This window comes from Mus caroli, chromosome 17 (genome assembly GCF_900094665.2).
Source record: "Mus caroli chromosome 17, CAROLI_EIJ_v1.1, whole genome shotgun sequence".
NCBI classification, from domain to species: Eukaryota; Metazoa; Chordata; class Mammalia; order Rodentia; family Muridae; genus Mus; species Mus caroli.
Window position 1 is genome coordinate 7140649 of NC_034586.1, and position 20635 is coordinate 7161283.

General features: G+C 45.2%; 1 long non-coding RNA gene across 1 annotated transcript in view; it reads left to right on the top strand.

Moving 5' to 3' along the window:
- Window positions 1–18938, top strand: part of LOC110312177 — a 25929-nt gene extending 6991 nt beyond the window's left edge. The window contains exon 4 of the long non-coding RNA XR_002380031.1: window positions 18773–18938. This is a non-coding gene — a long non-coding RNA (uncharacterized LOC110312177). The remainder of the gene's footprint in view (window positions 1–18772) is intronic.
- Window positions 18939–20635: the final 1697 nt, after the last annotated feature.

Genomic DNA, 20635 nt, shown 5'->3' on the forward strand with positions numbered 1-20635 from the left:
AGAGAGAGAGAGAGACAGAGACAGAGACAGAGAGAGAAACTGGAAGAAACCCTGAGCCATTTTCCTGAAAATAATAAAGGGGTCATGAGGGGGCATCCTGAGGTTGAGTCTAGAGTCATAGACTAGATGCCATGGAGGAAATCTGGGCCATGGGGTGTTCAATGAGACCATTCTCATGAGGCATAAAGGAATGTGTCCTGTTCTTTGTAAATTTACACTTTGTACTTACATAAGAACCCAGACAATTCTCTCTCTCTCTCTCTCTCTCTCTCTCTCTCTCCCTAATTGAACTTGGTTTTACTAATCCCAAACTAGCATAGTGTTTCTTGTTCTCAATGATTTATTGAAGACGAATGTCCCAGCAGATGACATTCTGGGAGCCTAGGAACAGAGACCAGTGCCTCTGAGTTGCCCTTGCCCCCAGCTGCCACACTGTCTGCTGCTAGCCGCCTTGGCTCTGGGATAGAGTAGTTCTGCACTGCTTGCAACCAGGCTTTTCCTAAATGAAGCCCTTCTTCAGGATTTAGTCAACTTTTACTGAAACCACAGACCAAGAGCATAGAATAGCATAGTTCATAGCATATGAGTAGAAAATATTTGTTAACTTTTAAACAAGTTTCAATCCCCCGTTCTATTTTTGAGATTATTCCATCTATTTCTTGTCAACTCCTAAGGCCAGCCTGGCTCCTTGATGGTTCTGCCCTTTCAACTGCAGGAATCTCCCCCTGACAGGCTTCCTGGAGACTCCTGCACACTTCCTGCCTGCTTAACAGGAAGCCCTGCAGGGAGCTGACCTTGGGTTCTTGCAAAGAATCCACTTCCCTGAGGAATAAGGAAATGCTATGAAGCTCGCTCAGCTGGAAAATTAACAAAAGAAATGAGTTTGACCAAACAGTAAACACACACACACACTCATACACGCTCACATATCACACACACAACACACATACATGCAACACATACAACACACACCACTCACATACCATACACACAAACACACATATACACACATCACACACACTCACCCACAACACACATATGTCACACACACAACACCCATCACACACACAACTCATACACCATACACACACCACACACACATACACATATCACACACACAACACACATCACACACACATGCAACATGTACAACACACACCACTCACACACCATACAAACATCACACACACACAAATACACACATGTCACACAAACAACACATCACACACACAACTCATACACCATACACACCACACATCACACAACACACACAACAACACACATGTCACATACACAACACACATCACACACACAACTCATACACCATACACATACCACACACACATATATCACACACAAAACACACATCATACACACATGCAACACATATACCACACACCACTCACACACCATACACACATCACACACGCAAACATACATATACACACACACAAAACAAACACATGTTACACACACAACACACATCACACACACCACTCATGTACTATACACACATCACACACACAAATATACACATAAACACGCATATAACACACACCACACCACACAACACATACATACATCACACACACAACACACATCACATATACCACTCACATACCATACACACACCACACACACACACACAAACACACACACACATTCACACACACCTCATATACACCACACCACATAGATACAACACACACTCACAAATCATATACATGCAACACACATCACACACATACAACATACACAACACATACAACACACACACCATACACACCACACACCAACACACATACGCAACACTCACATAACATAAATATACACATAGACACACACTCACACACAAGTGTACAAAAACTATTACAACACACTCAGACACACAACACACACACACACACACACACACACCCCACTTTATGATGTTGGGTGGCTTTAATGACCAAATAATAAAAGCACTTTTCCAGAAGGAAGTGAGAGATAAGAACCTAAGGCTGTGTGTGAGTTGTGTTTCTATAATTCAGTCAGGTGACTCTGGGCAAGTTATTTAGACGTCCCGAATCCCAGGTGCCTCATATATTTAATGAAGAGATCTTAATAGTTGTTGAAGGGATTAAGTGAGATAACTTATATTAAATGCTTAGCTCTGTGGCTGGAACAAGGCAAAACGCTCACCATCAAAATAGTAATTATTAATTACCCTACGTCGCCTATAGGAAATGAAGAGCCTTCAGACTGTGAAAGAGTCATCTCAAGTGGGTGAGGGCCATGCTGTTGGAGGCACGGCTGTGGAGAAAGCCACAGAGAACAGCATCCTGGTTGAGCTATTGATCTCTAAGGTGCTCTAGGGAGGGAAATGGGTCATATCAATAGCATGGGATTGAGCTCAGCAGATTTCTAGACCTCTAATGAAGAACCAAATGCTCTGTTCTGGTACAATCAGGGGAAAGGTTTTTTGTTTTTGTTTTTTTGTTTTGTTTTGTTTTTTGTTTTTTATCTTCCTATCATTTGCAGAAATATAAGGAACTTTAGGGTTTTTTCTTTTCCAATGAAAATATCAAAGGACTTCTTTTGCAATTATATATCGTTATTTGTTATATGTGTGCATGCTTGTATGTGTGCATGCTTGTATGTGTGCATGCTTGTATGTGTGCATGCTTGTATGTGTGCATGCATGCAAGCATACGACAGTGCTTATGAAGAGGTCAGACACAAATTTGCAAGAGTTGAATCTCTCCTTCCACTTTGTGGGTCCTGGATTCAATTCAAAGCCTCTCAGCTTAGGCTTGGTGACAAGTACCTTTACCTAGACAGTCATTCTTGCTGGCTCAGGATCAAAGAATATCAGAGCTCTTGTCTGTTTGCTTCTTTAAAAGATCACATTTACTACTGTTTCAATCTACAGTTTACAACTTATCTAAAAGACAGGCATTGGAGAGATGGAACGTCAAATTTCTCCAAGAAATGCAGAAGGCCGACAGCATAGAATTGGAAGCAGTATCTGGTACCCTGTCTATCTCACACCTGTAGTAATGATATTGGTTCCATGTCAAAACCCGAGGAGATGGGAATCATATCACTGGAGAGAGATAGATGGTCCTACACAGCATTGCTACAGTCAGGGAACTTGCTGTCAGTGAGCATCATGCTTAGGACAGGAACAGCAGGCATTACTCTCATCTTTAGCTATGCGTGTGCTCTCAAAATTACAGGGAGCAGGGGTCGCTGGTGTGCAACCAGAATCCTGATGTCATTGTTGGGGAGAGGGACAGCATGGACCCGAGGAGTGGAAGTAACTACCTGCGGGACCATTTGTTCAATTGCACCTGTGGTGCTTCAGAGCTGGTTGACATTTAATGCTAAATAATATTAATGAATGGAACTTGCTGTCCTCGTGATGGATTTCTCTTGCTTACCTTTTTCCCCTCCTTTTTTAGCTCTTCCTTTTTTTTTTTTTTTTTTTTTTGGTTTTTCGAGACAGGGTTTCTCTGTATAGCCCTGGCTGTCCTGGAGCTCACTTTGTAGACCAGGCTGGCCTCGAACTCAGAAATCCGCCTGCCTCTGCCTCCCGAGTGCTGGGATTAAAGGCGTGCGCCACCACGCCCGGCTCTAGCTCTTCCATTTTTAAAGCTCTAAGTGGCAGTCAGACCTAAGAAACTGACCGGCGGCTCATAGAGGATCTGAGTCATAGCCCAAGGAGCCTCTGAGCATACTGGCTGCCTTCATAAGTGACACTTCTAGATGCTCTGAAAGCTCAATTCAAATGGGCAGTGAGCGTACAGAAAGCTGCCCATGGGTAAAAGAACATAGAACAAAGTTTATGAGCGTGCTCAGAATCTCACTCCTAACTCTGCAAGAATACTGGAAAACATGCTGCAGATGAACGGAGGGCAGGAGAGGGGGATCTGGCCAAAGCCATCAAGAGTGGAGAGACAAGGGATGGGTTGGCCGCGGGGTGGGGCGTGCCTGTAGGATGGGACTTGGCTATAGATCAGCTGGCCCTCAAGAGTCCAGGACCCAGAAATAATCTACAGGTTTGGCTCAAGTAACCTGCAGTGCCTGGGTCTTCTTAATAGAATTTAATTTTAAAGTCAGATATTTTATTGTCTCTCTGGGAAGAATAGTTAATTCTACCAGGCCATGCTGTCACTTTAAATAATCAGTGAGAATTTCAAGGAAAAAGATTAATTCTGAAAGGAAATCAATTTTGGGTAACTAGAAACAATCTTACTTTAGGGCGTGTGGGGTAATCTAAACAGAGGATGTTATTGCGTGAGTTTGAGACTCCCTTTTGCTGTATTATCCTACTTTTGTCTAAGCGTGCTACAGACCTCATTTCCTTTTTAATACATCTATGTTTCCGCCCGTGGGTCCACTGGCAATTTGATTCATTTATGCAGGTATATATACATTTGTAATCTGAAAATTCGGTTAGCGTACCACAAAAAAATCAGCCTGCTAAATTCTACCAAGAAAAAAACCGGGACTGTCAGTATGCACTTCTTATACCCTCTGAATTCTTTCCTCCTCCCCCGGGGCCGCCTGAGTGTGGACTGCTCCCACAAGCTGTTGGGTCGCCATCACAGATTCCCTCAGCTTGCCACTTCCTCTGCAGAGCGAGCTCTCAGGACAGCTTCTCACTACACAGGGCTTAAGCAGAGATTTTAACACACAAGAAGTACGAAATCCCCTTACTTTAAACCCTCCAATGAAAAGGCGCCTACAGATTAAGAGGGAATAAAGTGACTATCAACCAGACGCAGGACATGAAGCCGTCCTTGTATTCTGATCTGAGCGAAGTAAAATGAAAATTACGTGCGCAGTCTCCTCTTACACACAGGCCCGCTGTTTGATCACTAGAGTGCGGCGTTTAAGGAACTACTCAGTGTTCCGGTGTGATACACACTGAATTATTTATGTGGGAAAGAAGCAGAATTAAGAGTTTGCAGGACAATTGTGGGGAGGGGCGCTTAGCCGGCAGGCAGCTCCCGCGGTGGAGAGGAAGCTCTGGACCAATCCCGGAGCTTGAATTCCTGTATTGGGTTGGGGGTGGGGGGTGGGTTACGGCTGTAGGGAGAGAGCAGTTCAAAGAGATCCGCAGTTACACAACAGGTTTGACGCCAGCTCGCTACACACCGGACTGTGTCTCAAAAACAAGACATGATAAAATAAAATTGAGAAGGCGTTGATTAGGATGTGGGTGGAGTTTGGGTGAAATAAATGTGGGCAATGCTCCCTCCTCCTCCTCCTCCTCCTCCTCCTCCTCCTCCTCCTCCTCCTCCCCCCCCCCCGAGTTTGAGTCTCTTTAACAACAATTGTTAAATCGACAGATAAAGACCTCCATTAACTCCCCCATGGACCTTGGATAAAATTATAGGTCTGACAGCTTTCGTTAGCCTCATCCCCACGCTCTTCCTGGTCGCAAATCCACCATATTGCTTTCTATAGTACACATGGCCCTTTTCTGGCCTAGGGTCTTAGGGCTTGTTCTGCCCTCCTCTGGGAGCATGGATTCTGCAGGTGGTCATCTGGGAGGCTCTGGAGAGTTTGACTGTCCTGTCACTTAGCAGCCCTTTCCTGTCATTCCCCTGAACCAGTTCCTCCCCACCTGTGTGTTTTCCTGTCTGCGGCAGTCTTCCTGTGACACATGGCCCTTTAGAGCTCCGAGTTTTCTCTCGCTTCTCCGTACACGGTTGGGAACGCCACAGTGCGTCGGGGCAGGGGACATTCAGCTAATGTCTGAGGGACGAATCAACCAATGTTGAATTTTTCCCCCACGAACAATGCAAAAATCCCTTCTCATTCTCTTGTGGCTGACCTTTTCGCCTCTCTTGTTTCAAAATTAGACCGAGAGGAAGAGAAAGACATGGTTGGTCGCTTTCTGATGCTCTCTCCCCACCTCCGTTTCTTTCTGAAAATTGCAATAGAAAAAACCCAAAACCCAAAAACCAAACCAAACAAACAAATAAAAACTGAGAGAAGACGAAACAGGATGCTTCCCTTACTACTGCTACTTTGGGGAGTGGGGGAGGGGAGTAAAAGTTCGCTCTCCATCTCCTTTCTGTTTTCCTCTCTTGGCTTAGAAACTCCTCTGGTTGGTAATAACCTGATGAGCTGTCAGGAAATATGTCGGGAGTAATGAAAATAGACCTTTTCCAATTTCAAAAGTGTTTCTCTCTCTCTCTCTCTCTCTCTCTCTCTCTCTCTCTCTCTCTCTCTCTCTCTCTCTCTCTCTGTCTCTATCTCTCTCCCTGGGCCTTCTCCAGAGGTGAGTTTCTTTGCATTAACATATAGGTCATATAGACACAGTTGCTTTGGATGTTCTAGAAAATGCCCTTAAAAAATAAAACACAGATGTTGCTACAATGTTAAATCTTGTCAGTCATACCGGTTGAACACATTCCGCCTAAGGGTGCAGAGACGCGGAAGTCAAGGGGTTAAACTCATTTTCAATTTGCCTACAGATGGATGCACCCGGCTTTTCCTTTATCTGAGAAGCCTACATCCATAGGCCCGCAATAACAAACATTCAGGAAGCTGCATTCAATGTGAAATTTAACAAAAGGAATTAGCCACAGTGTGTGAACAGTAACTTTAAATAGCAGAGGTGACAAAGGAGGGCGGCTGATAAAAGAAAACCGGTAATTACTATATCAGTGCCCTTTGCACACGAAGTTTCTAAACTGTATTAAGAGGTTGTTCACAACTCTGCCTCCCTTTTCTCCCATCAAAATAGAGCAAAATAAAATATAACGAGAGGCCAACTACGTCTCTGGATCATTTGAACAGAATAGCACAGCCAACGTAAAGTGTTCTTATACACAGTGCAATTTCCAATTGCAAAATTTAAGTGTACAAAAAAAATATTCTTAAGATTTCTTTTATAAAGCCAGCCCTGCAGAGTACAAACTCCATTTCTCAGCCTTCGTGCAGGAGCAGTGGGCTAGAGCTATTCTTTTTAATATTTAATCTGAACTTTATTAATTCTTTTAGGTGCAAAGAGACTGAGCATCTGATACACGGCCACCTCGATGTACAGAGCGCAGCTCTGGGGATGTGAAGCCCACACGCAGGGCCTTTTGGTCTCAGGCCTCCTTTGTTATCATCTTAATTCTGCTGTGTTTTCCTTTTTTAAGCTTCAGAAATCACTGACTGGAAACAAGCACCCATGCCCCACAGTGCACAGAGGCTGAGGGAGGCTTGGTGGGAAAACAGATGACCACGGGTAACCCACCTACAGTCAGGCAGGCAGAGAAGGGGGGATAGGAAAGAGGCTCAAACAATGCTTCTCTATGAAATGGGGGTGCACTGAAACTTTCTCATCCTGTATCCCCATCCCTGCTTCTGCTTCAGTTTACTTGATATTGTGATCTTATTCTTAGCAAAGTATTTTTTTTAAAGATGTGTTATTTTTAAGTATGTATGTGTATGTGCATGCTTTTAACTGCTGAGTCATCTCTCCAGACCCCATTAGCTAAACTACCTGTAAAGGGCGAACCATCACTACCTGCGTAGTGAAGGACAACGGAACCCAATGTGAAGCTGAGAATGCTTAGAAAAACTAACCATCTAAAGGAGGCACATGGCTCTTTTGGTCTCTTGAAAACCTGTCAAGTGAAGGATAAAGACAAATCCAGACGATTCTAGAAAGGTAGAAGCAACATCAACAGGTGGGCGCTGTATGAAGTTTCCTGAGCATAAATTCATAATTCAGTATAAGGATGTTTTTAGAATTAGTTATATCTGCCCACGAGTGATGAAGACAGAACAGGTTTTCTGGTATATTTGAGAATTGTAGATTCCTGAGTACTCCAAAGGTGTGGGATGGATTTACCGGCATCAGGGGCGTTGCTCCAAGGGTCAACTGCACTACTAGATGACTGCATGTCAGAGATTATTGTCTGTCCTTGGAAATGCAGCCTGCTCTAGCCTGGCTGTAATTCATCTTTGGGAAATGATTGGTCTGTTGGGAATGCTACTTCCCAGCCTCATTTGCTTATGCTTGAGACCTGGCGACCAGCCTTGACCACAGGCACATAAGCAGAGGTGGTATCCATTATTCCTTTGGCACTGTGGCTGGGAAACTAGTCTCCATCTGCATCCTTCTTCCCCATCTGTGATTTGAGGCTGAGTACCATGCAGCCCCGAACATGTTGCAGTCACGATAAGGAAGGAGGTTTGGGCCCTGAGAGCTTTCCTCAGTCCAAGAACTGACCTGGACTGATAAAGAGGCCATCTTTATACCCTCCAATTCGGGTGTTCGTTCACTTTACATGGAAGTTAGCTTTACTCTCCCTGACATAGCCACTCAAATTCCTTCAAAACTGGGAAGAGACTGGAGATTCTAACCAATGGACCTCTCTGGGATTTATAGATTACAGAACAATTTGTTTTCCAGTATTAATTGTATCCAGAACAAATGTTTCTGAATCTTGAATCTGTCTATCTGTCTGTCTGTCTATCTATCTATCCATCTGTTTATTATTTTCAGCTCTAATTAAGAGCCTTCATTTGGGCATTTTTGTTAAACCCTCTCTCACAGTGAATGGAACTGACTAACCTTTCTCATTATGAGTTTTCGCGTGGGTTTCTTGGGCAGGGTTGGGGATACTCAGTCACAGAATATTTTGAGATTGAAGCCACAGAGAACAGCAGATCCCTAAATGGGACTAAGATGGCAATTCCACTAGTGACTGGAGGACAGATAGACCATACAGAAGCCAGAAACAGCTGCTGAGCAGCTCAGAATATTGTCTTCCCAGTTTCTCCGAGGCCTGAGCTGAGAAACCAGATTTCTTCTGGGGGTACATCACTCTTTCCTCTCCTTTGAAGGACACTGAATTTCCATAAAACCACAAAGGCCAGAAGCACACTCAAGACCAAAATAGCACTGAGGTTAAAAAAAAAAAAAAAAGAGTAACCTTGGTTAAACAGTGTTGCTCCATGGCCCGTGGCCATTAAGTACGAATGCACTGGAGATGCTATGATAGAATATATGGGCCCCCTTTTGAATCATAGGACCTTAGGCAATAAGAGCATAAACCTTTGTTGGCAAGCGGGGCAATGAAGCAGAATGCAGTTAGTTCAGATGCAGGCATGTTGATTTCCTGTGCTATGCTCAGCTGGACTCTGAGATTGTTAGTACTGTGAACTCAAACCTACATCCCCAGCCAGATTCCTACAGAGGGAGGGGACAGGAGGGATGGACGGCCAGCTTACTTTGCTCCTGTGTGCTCAGTCTAATCTGTACATATGTGCAGATCCATATTTAGAATTTGTCTAGGCAGAGAGTGGTGAGCCATGGAAGCTTTTGCTTGTCACTTGAAAGATGCTGGGGAGTTGTACGCCAAGCTTCTATCAGGAGCCCCATTCTCTTCCTCCCCACAAATCTGCAAAGACAGAATTTGCCTGATGTGGAAACGAAGGCTGTCTGTCTGTCAAGGACACGGGACATTTCTGTCCTTCGCCTACCAGTTTCTGTCATATTGGCAGGCAGATGTAAGGCTCATGTGGGGCCACGGTGGGTCAATAACGTCAATATGGTTTTGAGTTTACATTCAGCTTTTCTTTGACTAAAGAGAGAGCTTTTATGTATAATTAAGGCTTGGAAAATGGTGTCAGCACTTTTCCTTTGAGAAAAAAAAATAAAAAGGGTGAGGGCAGCTGCTAGATGTGCTAAAGTCTGTGGTCTTTCTCTTCAGTACTGTGGCTGGTGGTAACTCCAGGCTGTGCTGTTTGCTGCCCTGGAGACATGAAATGTCCTATGGGAATGACTGTAACCAAGAGTCCCTCCCCCATTCTGGGTAGCTGCTGCACCCCTCTCAGATGAGTCCAAAATTTTCAGAGACAGCCTAGTTATGGCTAAGGTTTCAAGCCCCAAGTCCCTCACTGCTCTGACTGCCACCCTGATGTGACCTGTCACCTCCATTCCAACACTCTGAGAATAGCCTGCCCTGGTTGCCTCTGTGTCCTTGATGCTCAGCCATGTGTGACTCTGGCTGTCCAGACCTGAGGCTGCGGGTCTCAGGAAGGGCCAGAATCCTCAGTGAGCACCTCTCTCCATACCACACACATCGGCATGATCCCAGAGAGCCTCAGAGAGGGCTGTGTGCCTTTCAGTGTAACAAAGTCACTGTGGTAGAGGTTCCCAAGTTCTTCCTCCGATCTGGTGACACCCCCCCCCCCCCGCCCCGTCCCCCGTCCCCGAGCCCTCCGATATCATTCCCCTGGCTCCCCCTAGTGGCCCAGGGGTCCCCAACCAGAAAGTTTTTATTACAGGTTTTTTTTTTTTTTGAGATTATAATACAATTACATCATTTCCCTCGTCTCACTTTTCTTGCCAAACCCTCCCACATACCCCTCCTTGGTTTTTAAGTTCATCATCTGCCTAAGGAGATTTCTGATGAGCCTGTTTCTATACCACATGTGAGGGCAACTGGATCCACCCTGATTCTAAACCCAGAATGTGGGGTCCTGGGAACTCTGGTGTTTTTATGCTCCCATCTCTGAATGTTAGTCAAAATTTCTGCCAGGGACCTTAGGGGCCACTTACCTTTGAGGCTGGGTTGGGACATCTTGTCTTTTGGTTTGTTTTATTTTGAAGACAGCATGAGCCGACGCTGGCCTGGACCTCATCCGGGAATGCAGATGGGGCTCAGCTTTAAATGATTGCCTGCCTTAGTTTCCCCAGTGATCAGTAGCAGCGTGAGCTATGGTGGCAGTCTACTTTAATGAGAAGTCCAAGAGAAGAAGGTGAGGGACCAACTATCTCTGACGCTAGGTCTGGGGCCAGTCCTGAGTCACCCAGGTTGCTGGTTTTTAACAGCTGTGTTAGAAAATTTCATGGACATCACTCACATTTCTCTCTTGTGTGTTTCAGCCACACAGTTCTCAAATATCCACAAGACACCATATCAGCCCAGGTGAGCCAAAGTAAGCAGCCAGCATCACTGCCCTCATGCTGAGCCACAGGGGCTGGGTCCGCAGAGTGCTGCTGCTACTGCTGCGAACTTGTATATATTTTAAAAGAAAAGTAAGCGAGTTAAGTTTACTGCAAAGGAAGGCTATAGCTCTCTGCGCAGAGGAAAGGGTCAGAAACAGGCTGCTCTGCGGGTAATTTTCATTTTCCTTCTTATTTAGTTGCTTTTTTTCTTACTCAAGAATAAGGGGTTTTCTGTTAGACATAACTTAAAGGATCTTTGTTAGGGAATGGGGTGAGGGTATGGGAAGGGGCAGTTTGGGGTGGGTAAGCATGGGACCCCTTGGTTCAGAGCCTGGCTCCGCTGTTTTTACTGGACCATTGAATGGTCCACAGCCGATACCATCCATCTGTGCCTTCATCTTCGGGACTGGCCTAGGTAAAGCTGTAAGTCTCCCTGACTCCACGTAGACCATTCTTACTGAAAATGAAGCCAGGACACAAGTCTATACCGCTGACCTTTCATTTGGGCACATGAATGCTTCACAATTTTGACAAAGGGAAGTTAACTTGGGTTCTGAAAGTTAGGAAAAGGTGTTGCTGCCATGCAGATCCCTTGCTCACTGAGAGCCAGTGAATCCTTTGCCCACTGAGTGCCAGTTCTCTCTCTCTCTCTCTCTCTCTCTCTCTCTCTCTCTCCCTCTCTCTCCTCTCTCTGAGTGTGTGTATGTGTTTGTGCGTGTGTGATAATGGCTGATGCAACTGTTAGAAACCAGAGGCTTAGCTCACGGGTGCTTCCATGGTTGGGTCAGGGTATGCTGTATTTGTAGAAGGCTGACTAAATCTTGACCCCAGCTATCTTGGCAAGCTGCAAGTGGCCATGTGAGAGATGAGCTTCAGGCTCAAGCCCAGCTCCGGGAAGACAGGTGTCTACAGAGAATGATGGTGCTACCCTCAGAGACTCCTGTAAGGAAAGCAGGCCTTGAATGAATGTGGGGGAGCTGAAACCAGGGAAGGGGTATCTAGGGAGATAGATGGTATGGACCAAAAGTATGGAAACTGGCTGTGAGCTATTGGGTAGGAAACACACACACACACACACACACACACACACACGAAAGGAACTGTGGGAAGCCTGTGCTCTCAGGGGACAGATGCTGTCCCTAGGGTCCTTCAGCTCAGGGACCACACTGATCACAGGTTCCTTTTCTTTGCCTGTCCTGGCCATTGGTCTTCCTGGCCAAACCTGCCATATTTTCTCCCAGGACACATGCATGGTGTGCCATTTTGAAGGAGAATGAACAAAAACAGAAGTCAGGTTGGAAGGCATCCATGCTGTCTAGGTGTCAGAAGAGGGGGCGTTAACATCGTCTCTCAATTTGCCATCGCATCATATATGCCTACCTTAAATTGAAGAACAAAAATAGTACTTTTTCTTCTTCTTCAGAGACCCCTCCCTGGTACTGGCATAAACTCACATGTGCAGAGACCAGTCATGCTTGCCTCCTGTATCCCTCTCTCTGGACCCCCATGTGTACTGTGTGTCTACCAGGCTGCTCACAGATGGCCCTAGGGGCCGTTGCTTTTCAAATGGTGAAACAAATTTGGTGGGTTTTGGTTGTCATTGATTGGCTTTGACACACTGCTGGGCTTGGGCACCCAGGACCCCTGGTACTTTAAGTCACTTTTATCGCTCAAATATGGAGCTTTGACAGCTGAAACGCCTTATGAGAATAGCATTTAAATGTGCAATGCGCCATAAATACGCAGAGTGCGACAGCCAGGAAGCTGTGCTAATCGCGGCTTTGATGTCCCACGAACTACTGTAGCTGGCAGTCCTCGTGCTTCTGCAGGCCTCTTTGGACTTAGCAGACACCGCTCAGTGGATCCAGTTTTCCACTCCTCCCCTCACGAGGACAGCTGTCATCCCTGACTCAAAGGAAAAATCCTTTCTGGGCCCTTGCTTGGCCACAGCCTTTCCTGGCCATACTCCCAGGAGCCTCTCGCTTCCTCCCTGCCCGGGAGTGGCAGAGGGTGAGGCTGGCTAGACCCAGCCAGACTTTCCCAAAGTTCTGTGTCATTTACCACCTTGTCCTACAGCAACATGCTATTTTTAATTTCTGGCGACTGCTACTCTTGATTGGCTGGGACAAGAAATGGAAGTTCAGCTTGACTTGAGTAACAGGGAAAACGGTCCGTCCCCCACAGAACATGCCGCAGGAAAGCTGAAGGGTCTCTATAGAAGCATGGGTAGACCACCCTAGCTTCCGCTGTACTTAAAAGCTGCCAGTAAGAAGCCTGAATGCTTATATTTGATAAGAGCCTTTATCTTTGGATGCCATGGTCACTACAGAGTGCAGGGACGCCACAAAAGGTGTCTGCTGTCTGTAACTTATTAGGTTTCAGAGCATCCCAGGAACTACAGACTCAATCCCTCAGCTCTTGGGTCCAGGAGCGCCCTCTTGTGGGAGAAAGCACTTTTGCCTGGAATTTCTATTTGTCTTTTTTTTTTTTTCTCCAGTTTTTAATTTTTGAGAGTTTCCTACATGCATATACTATGCTTTGGTAACTTTTCCCCCAGTTCCTCCCCTTCATCTCTTCCTCTACCCCCACTTTCTCTCCCTATTTAATGCTTCTTGACTGTAAACTTACTGAGTCCACCAAGTGCTGTCTGTATGGGCTTGGGTGGGTATAGGACCACCCAACTAGGGCATTCTTTATTATTTTTGTTTTGTTTTAAGTGTTTACTCAAGTTATACTTCTGGAAGAACAATATTAGTTCATAGTTTTGGAGAGTAGAGGAGCTGGAGAGATGGGTGGACTTACTATGCCAACCAATATCATCAGTCCTTGTCTGTCTTAGGCTTTCATTGTTGTGAAGAGACACTATGATCATGGATAGAATTGGGGCTGGCTTACAGGTTCAGAAGTTCAGCCCATTATCATGAAGGCAAAAAGCATGGCAGTGTCCAGGCAGACATGGTGCTGGAGAAGGAGCTGCGAGTTCTGCCGTCTTGATTGGAAGGTAGCCAGGAGAAGATTGGCTTCCACGTGGTGTCATTGCCCACCCCTACAGTGACAGACACACTTCCTACTCCAACAAGGCCACACCTACTCCAACAAGGCCACACCTCCTAATAGCACCACTACCTGGGGCAAACATATTCAAACCATCACACTATTCCTTTGTATGTGTGTATCACATATGAATGCATGGTGTATGGGTATGTGTATGTATTGTCACACATATACAGAGGCCACAGGAGGATGTTGGTGGCAGTGTTCCATCGCTCAACACCTTACTCTCCTGACACAGAGACCTTCACTGAACCTGGAGCTAGGATGGTAGCCCGCAAGCCCCAGCAATCCTCTAGTTTCTGTTCCCATACCTCTGGAGTTGCAGGATCATATATATGCCTTTAAAATGGACATGGGGGACCTGAATTCAGGTTATCTATCATCCTTGTTCAGCAGATGTCTTAGCCACTGAGCCATTTACTGGTCCCTCCCTGTTTTAGGGGTTCTATTGCTGTGAAGAGACACCATGACCAAGGCAATTCTTATAAAGGACAACATTTAATTGGATCTGGCTTACAGTTCAGGGGTTTAGTCTATTATCATCATGGCAGAAAACATGGCAGCATCCAGGCAGACATGGTGTTGGAAAAAGAGCTGAGAGTTCTACACCCAGATGGGCAGGCAGCAGGAAGTGGAAGTGACACTAGTCCTGGCTTGAGCATTTTAGACCTCAAAGCCCGCCCCCTAGTGACACACTTCCTTCAACAAGGACACACCTCCTAATAGCCACTCCCTATGGATGTATGGGCACCATTTTTATTTAAACTATCACACTCTTTATTCTTTTTTTGATGTAAGTTTTTCACAAGCTACCCAGAAGTGAGCCTTTCTTCTGAAAAGGATTCTGATGTTAATGGGTCTTTTACACCTCAAATGAACATTTTATTAACATTATCTCAAATGAACATTTTATTTCTTTATCCATCTGCTTCACCGAGGAACAACTATACAGGTTGTGCAGCTTTTATTTAATCTATACACTTCGAGGAAATTGGGCTTTAATTTTTACACTCTGAGGGTGCCTACCCCACCACATCAAAAGACCCAGCACTTCCATGGCCTCGGACATCCTTGTGTTCCGCTGTTATCACGGGTGGATGCTCAATGTGCAGTCTGTCATCTTCACGTCTGAAAGCACACGGTGCTGTGCTGCTGACTACAGACATGTCACCGATCGATCATCAGTTCTCAGAACGTGTTCACCTTCACGCCCACTGTCTGCTCCTGGCCCCAGTCCCCAGCAGCCAGTTCCCTCTCTTCTGCGCTATGAATACTGTTACCTTTATGCATCATAGAAGGGAATTTGCAGTCTGCTTGAAAGTTTGTCTGTTGAAAGCCTCACAGTGCCTCGGCATCTGTCAGCTGGACATCACCATTGCCCAGTTCTCTTAGTCTCAAGCTTATATCTAAGCACAGATCTAGCTGTCCATCTAGGACGGGGACCATCCTGTACTCTTTTCCTTTCCTTTTAAGTCTTATCATTAAGGGATCTTGCTTCATGCCTGGTTTTCAGTAAGCCTCAGTTGATATTTATGAATTGGATTTGAACTGTCCCTCTGAATTCAAGTGTTGTAAAATATTGGTCAGTCTCTATGAGGGCAGAACCTCAATGGCCTGGGCACCTTCCACTGAGCTTCGTATACAGCAGGTGACATCAGATTAATTTTTATTCTTATTCCCTCAGTGTGAAGCAAGACCTCCATTCCAGACGCCCGAAGGCATCTGAAATGTACTCTCCTGGAAGTGCTGAAGGGCACATCTTACTTTAAAATCTCGGGATCATTTAGGGTCTTGGCATTCATGGTTGTCACTTAGGAGCTTGAGTCAGTGAGATGAGTAGTCTCAGCTCCTGCACCGATGAACCCCTAGCCTCCTCCAGTTACTGATGAATCCAAAATTACAAGGGTCTGTGTGCCAGGGAAAGATGAATTGCCAAACAGACTTTGTGGATGGAAAAAAAAAAAACCTACTATCAATTTGTAAGGATAGATACAATTTAGAAGAAGAAGAGCCAATGCAAAGCTATTTTGTATTTGCTCAGAAGTTGAAAGGAGAATTTAAAACCACATAGAGTCCCCAAGGCACCGATTAATAGCCTATTCCGTGTGTTTGATTCTTGCAAAGTGAAGATATTATGCTACAGAGTCTCCTAAAATTAAGGAGATGTGGATAAAAAATATCACACGTGATTTACACATTCTTCAGTCTCTCTGTGAAGTTTCTAAGCCTCGAAGCCTTTCTGTTATTTATTTATTTATTGCTTGTATTGGTGTCAAGAGAGAGGTATGCTCACAGTTTCACTTTGACTGTTAGTTTTTCCCCTAGGCTGGAAAACAAGCCAAATGGTCTAATATTCTTGTTTTTCTGTGTACAAAATAAGAAAAAAAGTAATAACAATCTTAGTTGGTCTGTCTTTGTCTCTGTGCCCACAGCTTATCACATCAAAGATGGATAAGCTTGGCAAGCCCCCCACCCCCAGGAAGCTGTTCACCTTTGTCTGCTCTGCAAGTTGCAGCTCAGGGCTATGATGCCCAGCATGGTCCTTCCCCTTAGCCCTCAAATCTATCTCTGTTCCTGTTCCCTTCCTCCTCTTTCTCTTGGCTTCACATTTTTCTCATTTGAGAATTAGCTCTCTGCTCTAGTTCAATCTCACCACAGGCAACTCTCTTGTAGGTTTCCTCAAATGTTAGGAGACTACCTTACACTCTGGCCAGCATGGCTCCCACATGTCTCAGAGGATCAGCTGAGAAATGCTACATCTTCTCCATTGTGAGTTAGACTGGGGTGTGAAGATCCTGTAGGGGACTCAGAACTGAAGAACTGGAATTAAGATGGGAGGCATAGCCCTTGCCTAGCATGTGCAAGACAAAGAGTTGAATCCCCAGCCCTTCATAAAATAGAAGGGCAGAAATAAGAACTGAAAATGGGCATTTCTTTTTTTTTTTAATTTTTATGTATGAATACACTGTTGCTGTCCTCAGGTACACCAGAAGAGCATATCAGATCTTATTACAAATGGTTGTGAGCCACCAGGTGGTTGCTGGGAATTGAACTCGGGACCTCTGAAAGAATAGTGCTCTAAACCACAGAGTCATCCCTCCAGCCCCCGGGGCATTTCTTTATTGCTAAAGTATCTCCAATATCATGTAGCTACTTAAACTCAGTGACTCCCAGTGGTTTGGGACCTTGGTTCAAGCTGTTCTTAGTCTTGACAGTGATTCTATGAGGTATGGGCATCACTTCAAATTGTATATGAGGAAGCCGACTCAGAGGTTAACCTGGGACAACTGGTAAACCAAGATGCTTTAATCTGTAGCATTTCCCTTCACTCTACTAACACATCTCTAGTGGCGAGCATTTGGAGAGATGAAGGCAGATGGGAGTGGGGAAGAGTGGGGTGGAGGAGCTTGCAGACCAGATCTCTGATGACAGAAGGGACAGGGGACCATGAGGGTTATTCAAAAACTCTCTCTCTAAACCTCACTTACGACTGCTGAGGGGATTCCTCAGGCCAGGTCCTGTCTGATTCAAGATGTTCAGTTTCCAGCATGAGGACTCGGGGAATGGTGCCTATCCCTCCCTGAACACGAGGCACGCCAGACGCAGGTTCTCTGAACAACAGGAGACAGTGGGAACTGTGTGGAATCTGAGTCTGTGAATGTAGCTGAGTAGCTGTGAAAGTGTGTCATCCTGTCGGGAGAGACACAGCTGCACAAACACAGACAGGGCAAGGCTGTTTAAATAGTCACACGTGTGAAAGAGTCTTAAAGGTGGTGACAGCATTTACATGGAGGATGGCCAGGGGAGGGAGGTCATGCTGAGTGAACTCATAGCCACAGGCACTCAGTCATGTGCTGTTAGCTAGCATCCATAGAAACAGGAGCGGCTGGAGGATGCTGCAGGTTAAACATAATCAGACATCAGCTCCTGCTCCATCAGGACACTGAAGCTGACAGAGACTGGGAGCCAGTCTAGATAAAAGAAAGCCAAGCAGGGGCCTGAGATCTAACCTCATGTGCTAAAGGGCTACTACCATGGGGAAGACTGATTCCAGCCACTCTTGGAGTTCTAGAGGTCAGGACTGGCTTCTCAGGGCGAAATGAAGAAACGAAGAAACACTTTCACTTGGTTACAGGGAAGAATGTTTCAGCAACTAAAGCCACCCAGTGACCGAATGGGCTGCCTCAGACAGTTGGAATGGGAACCATGACCTACTTTGAGAAAATTTAATTACAGGGAGTGCTCAAGTACTCGGCTTATTTCCATTTCCTTCTTAAGAAGTTAAAAGTCCCACTGAGCCTTGTTTACCACTGTCTGACCCTGTGACAGTGTCTTTCTTAGATTGTGTGATTGGTTTGGATGTTACATTTAAAGAAATCTTTAAAGCAGAAGTGAGGGGGCTCTTTGGTTGACTTAGGTGTGGCAGTCTGGTAGACAGATACCAATATTTATTTATTAAGAAAAACTTGAGGTCACTGGTATAAGCTTCTATCTTTAGAGGAAAGTTGACATCAAGACCAAAGAAGGCCTGGCATGTTGGCACACATTATAAAACCCAGCACTAGGAGCCTTAGACAGGAGAGAGAGAGAGTCAAAGACTAGTCATAGCTATAGAGTAAGATTAAGGTGATTCTGGGCTACAGAATGAGAGACTGTTTCAAAGCCAAACCAAACCAACAGAAATACAGAAATGCCTCTGACCTTCTCGTGGATCTCTAGTGTATCTCTCCACATTGTACTGTTGTTACTGACTGTGTGTCTCTTTCCCAGAAGGTCATTTTCTTGAGGATGGTAATTCCGTTGACCTCCTCCAACACAATGAACCACACTCACCATTCAATCAAATTACTATATAAATAAGAGAATGAAATACATTGGTTAAATACATCCAAGCAGAATGTAAGTAAACTCACATAATAAAGAAATATCTAAAATTATCCCGAGGTTGTAATGGATTTGTGTCCTAGCACGTAGCTTGGTTTTAGCTCAGCATGTTTTCCACAGTCAGATTTTAATAGTAGATGCTGTGGAAGGTACAGGCTGTGACCTTGGCCATACAGATGTGATACTGGGGTTGGGCGAAAGAACTGGGAGTTTGAAGCAGCCTTGCTGGATAGTGTGGGATTAGGGGGGAGTGGAATGCCTCTGTTTGAGCTGTGATCCTGGACACTGCCACGTTCCTAAGGGTACTAGAAAACACAGTGTCTGTTCTGAAGAGTGAGAAGTGACTGAAGCCTGATGTGGTGCTACAAAGCTGTCATTCCAGCCTCTGTGTGGCTGAGGCTGGAGGATCATGAATGGGATGCTAGCCTGGCCTATGTAAGGAGATAGCGCCTCCATAAAGTATTGTTATTCGTGTGCAGTGAACGCTCAATATGGAGAAAGCAGAGTAGATGTGTGCTTGAGCAAGGCCATGCACGTGATGCTGACTGTTCTAATCTAGAGCTGCTCATTGAACATCAGGCTGTGGGCCAATTATTCTTCCTGGTTCCTTCCCACCATAGCCGTTCCAAGAGTCCAAATGTTTGGTCTCACGGGCTGCTAGTATCAGAAAGCCATCTCAAAGCTACCGGTTTCACTTGTTTAACGAAACAAAGCAAAGAATCAGGAGGATTCTGTGTTGGTTAGTTTAACTGTCAACTTTGTACAAGTACCCGGGAAAACAGTGTCAGGTCAGAACTATCATAGTGGCCTGTGGACATGTTACACAAGACCAGCCCATTGTGTGGCAGACACTTCCTAGGCAATAGGTCCCCAGCACTGCCAGAGAGGAGAAAGCTAACTGAGTTCCAACAGGGATCAGACATTTTCTCCTCTCTCTGCTCTTGATTGGATATGGTGATTTCTGATCCTGTCTTGATTTTCTCTCATTAATGGACTTTGAACAGGAATCTTAAACCATATATATACCCCCACCCTCAGTTGCTTTTGGTCAGGGTATTCGTAACAACAAAAGACCTGAAGCCAAGGCAGGCACTCAGACTGGAAGTGGCACTAAAGGCTTGGTCTCTTCTGTTCTGTCAAGGCCTCCTCCACAGCCATGAGTGAATGCCATCCAGAGTTGGACTGGTGAAGGGTGAATGAACCAAAGTATTCCAAATATCTGTGTGAAGATCTATGTAGTCAGACTGGTGGTTGTATGTGCACGTACCATGCAGAGTAGCAGAGGCAATCTCCATGGGGACAGTGAGAGGAGGGAACTTATGAAAGTACAAGGAGTGCCAGTCAGCTCAGATGGGCACTACACAGGGGAAGTTTGCTTCAGTGGCACAGGCTCTCAAAGGAGATCCTGTTTCAAGGAGTGGACATGCTGAGAATTTAAGTTGTATGTGTAACTGAATGTCTTAGTCTCTCCGAGCTGCAATAACAAAAGAGCACCAGCTAGAAAAACGCATCCTTAGTTCTGGATGCTGCAATTCAAAGGTCAAGGAGCTTGAAGATTCGGATCTAGTTCATAGGTGACTTCTTTTCCCTCTACCAGGTTCTGAATCTGGGGGTCATGACCCCTTTGGCAAACCTTTATCTCCAAAAATACCTACATTAATGTCAAAACAGTAAAAATTTGCAATTATGAAGTAGCAACAAAATTAATTTTATGGTTGGGGGATCACCACAACATGAACTAAATTAAAG